We start from the raw sequence: 3,666 nt of genomic DNA, 5'->3' as shown, positions 1-3,666 counted from the left end.
TCCTGCTGAGCTAATTAGTCAGCTCCACAGTAAAGCGTATGTGTAGATACACCCAGTTTGTACTATTAAGGACAACCGAGCTGCACTATCATAGAAAAATTCAAGAAAACTAATTAACCGTGTTAGTCTAAAGTCAGGCAAAAGGTAGAACAGGGTGGCACCTTAGGTACTAGCTGGTTCAGAGAAGCATAAGCTTTTGTAGGCAACAGTTACCACATATGTAACTGTAAAATTAGGTTCTCACTTACAAAAGCTTTTGCCTCTCTGCACCTCTCAACCACCTCTGCCAGAAATAGTCAAGAGGTTCTTCAAAGACATTTGGAGATACTACTTTTTCTATGTTTCTCCCTTGCACCAGGGAAGGAGGGAAAATGATATAGGACCTGCAAATGTAGGCCTATATCAGCTGGAAATCATGCCATTTTGTCTGTACAAAAGATTATCCATCCTATCTGGCATGGGCAGAACTAAGGTCCTGCTAGCTCCCATGGGGATGTAAAACAATTTACGCCCCCAAATTCCTTTACAGAAGGCACAGTATCCAAATCAGAATCCAGCCCTCAGCAATTCATTGGCTGTGCCAGCAGCACTGAAACCAATTACTTGGTGGTCTCTCCTTAAACAGTGGAACCACACATAACAATAATATGGGAGACAAATCATCTCCCTTTGGGCAGCTTGGGGCACCTCACAAATCAGAGTGGCAGCACTGCAGCATATTCAATGTATTAAGATTTTTGTGCTCCTCAAGGAAACAGATTCATAAAAAAAAACACAGGGCAGCTATTTTTTAGGTTTTTTGGAAGTGGGAATGATTCTTAATTTTTATCTCCTTTTATTGTTCTAATGAACAGTTTCCATTTTCTAGCATTTATGGGAATATCATGCAAGGGTCTGAATGCAGTGTTAGCTTCAGGTATTGAATCCTGAGATTTCACACAGACAGGAAAGTGTACTATTTGGTACTATTTAGAAAATGAATGATCTTAATTAAAATCTACAGCGTGATGTCGAACATTAATGTTTCTACTCTTTTTTCCCATTACAAACAGAATTAAATAGTATTAAGGAGTCATGCAGATCTACATTTGTTCTTAAGAGAGTTACAGCCAAGAGATCTGGATAACTCAGATAATGTTCAAACATCCAAAGGTGAGATGCTCATCTGGGGAGCAAACACGCATTCACTGTACCTAGTCTAGGTTTAGGCAGCTTAATTTAGGCCACTTAAACCTAGATTGGGAGCAGTACATGCAGTCTTTCACTGCTCCCAGGAGCAGAATAGGCAACCTGTGGTAAGGGATCATATTTTGGGGGCTGGCAGATCTTCAGGGATGGGGGGAGAAGCTGGAAGGAGGGGGCTAAAAATGGTCTGGCCAGGTTTGGGGGATATGAACAGCACAGCCTGCACCATTTTTGGCTGTATTAAACCCTCTGGACACCTGTATGAGAGTGCATTTAGCTCAACCTAACCCTGGTTAGGTCAATCTAAATGCAACACCTGTACACACACTTGAACTGAAACACTTGCCCATAGCAAGATACAGGTCCAATTGGAGATCAGCAAAAAGATTGAAATGGCAAAGCTATTGTTCAAAAAATGTTTATTTTTAAACACTTCACTAGCCACTATTTTTTTTCTATATAAAAATGAGTTGAATTAAGTAATTTTCAATAAAAATTCAATACCTTTCTTTTCAATACACATTTTTTCTTATCTGCTTTACACTTTTGCAAGGCTCTTGGAAACACTGAACTACACCAAAAGCTAAATGTACTTGGAAGACAAACACTTTTCAGAGCAGCCTAATGAGATAACTATTTAAAGCCTCATTGTTCTTTGTCTAGCAAATAACTAATTCAGTTAGATATGGTAAAAATACAGGTACTGAGCAGAATTCAGTACTACTGTAAATGTCTTAACTGATCTGGGGCTGCAACCTCTCAAAAGAACAGCATACCGATTGCATTCTTGTTTTGCAATGTCTGTAGAGTAGAGTAGAGTGCTTATTTTTATATTTATACCATGGAGGTCTCACATCACACAATTAATTCAAGCTACACCATTGTGTTATAAATGGACTCTGATATAGAGGAAAATGGAATTCTGATTCAAAAAAACCCACAACAATGGATAGTAGACTAGAGCCTGATACTTTCGTTTATTCTGAGTAACACTGTGTACATACATGGCACAGATCACTTCAATGACACTTCAATATTGCCTATTGATACACAAAGCTCGAAAAGGTTTAAGAGCTCAAGCTCAGTTTGGACAGGCAGTCCAGACAATGTATCAATGCTCTATCCAGAACTTGTATGAATAAAATTTTCATTTTTACATGTTTTCCTCTTTTGTTTTGGCCCATTTCCTTCTTACATTTCATATCATCGTTGCTTTTCAGGTACTGGGCCACTTTTCAATGCAATAACATCAAGTGACATATTGCAACAAATACCACTAGCTCCTGTCTGTTGAGAGAGGGGTGCTGCACTGGAAGAAAAAAGCGATGTGCTGAAGTGTCTATTGATACCACTGTTCTTGATCAAATCAGTTCTTGTGTCAACATTATGATTGCTACTATATTTAAATAGCCCAGTATTTATGCTGTGAACAAAAAAAGATTAACTTAGAAATGTGTGTGAGGTTGATGTTGGGTGAAAAGTGCAGGGGTCCCCCCTTTTCATTTATATTATTCATGCTCAGTTTGTGACAGATTTTCAAGAAACCTGAGGTCTAGATTTTGAAATGCTCAGCACACATTAATGACCAGGTTCTTAGTAGAGTTCAGATGCCATTTAGGCATAAATAAATGCAAATGTTAGCACAAATACTTCTTATAAAAATTATATTATGGGACAAAAAGTAAATTATTTATTCCTCCTGGAAAGCTGTGGTTTACTTGAATAGTCATATTCACCTCATTGGGATTACCCATGCATATATCTTTTAATCAAGTTCAGTGTGTCCCTATGACATATTGCATAATCTTTTAGTGTATCACAGATATAACAATACTCTTATTCCATCAAAAACATACATAAAAAGACATAAGCGTGGTCTTTATATGCCTCTTTACATTCCATATTAATGAGAACATGGTACTGCCTATGTGTGTTGTTATCCATATTTCATTCTCTACTTGTTTCTGCGAAGGCTTACTAGCCCCTAAAAGTTCATTAAAATCTTGCCAGAACTAAGCATAAGAAAAAGGGCTTGTTCTAGCAAGGTTGCCTATAATTTGCCATTCTCAGTGGTAAAGCTCCCACTGGCTCCAGTGGGACTAAGGTTGAACACATCTAAGGATGTAACTAGGTATCACATTTGATGCAGGCCTGGTTGTCCTGGCATTTGTACTGGATCAAAACAGGCATGGCAAAATCATTTACACATGCTACTGTCCCGCATTGCCTTGATGCTCCTTCACCAGTAGGTAGCTGGAGAGAGTGCATATCACAGCATATCCTGGGAATAACCCAGGTGCACACAGCCGTGTCCTGGGAAAAAAAAGTATAGCACATTTTAATCCCTCATACTTCAGAGGGACTTGAAGTGGGATAATAGTCTTGTACAACTGCAAGATTCTGGGACAACAGGCTATCTACTGGGAAAAATGTGATGTCTATTTATAGTCTAGAAGAGTGTTAGGACTAGTACTGATAAAC

At 38.5% G+C, this 3,666-nt stretch overlaps 1 long non-coding RNA gene across 1 annotated transcript in view; it reads right to left on the bottom strand.

Annotated features, from left to right (window-relative positions):
* Positions 1 to 2,161: 2,161 nt before the first annotated feature.
* LOC112550442 overlaps positions 2,162 to 3,666 on the bottom strand; it is a 2,646-nt gene continuing 1,141 nt past the window's right edge. The window contains exon 3 of the long non-coding RNA XR_003094294.1: positions 2,162 to 3,498. This is a non-coding gene — a long non-coding RNA (uncharacterized LOC112550442). The remainder of the gene's footprint in view (positions 3,499 to 3,666) is intronic.

The sequence above is a fragment of the Alligator sinensis genome, unplaced genomic scaffold (assembly GCF_000455745.1).
Source record: "Alligator sinensis unplaced genomic scaffold, ASM45574v1 scaffold67_1, whole genome shotgun sequence".
Taxonomy (NCBI): domain Eukaryota; kingdom Metazoa; phylum Chordata; order Crocodylia; family Alligatoridae; genus Alligator; species Alligator sinensis.
This window is presented reverse-complemented; position numbering and strand designations above follow the sequence as displayed.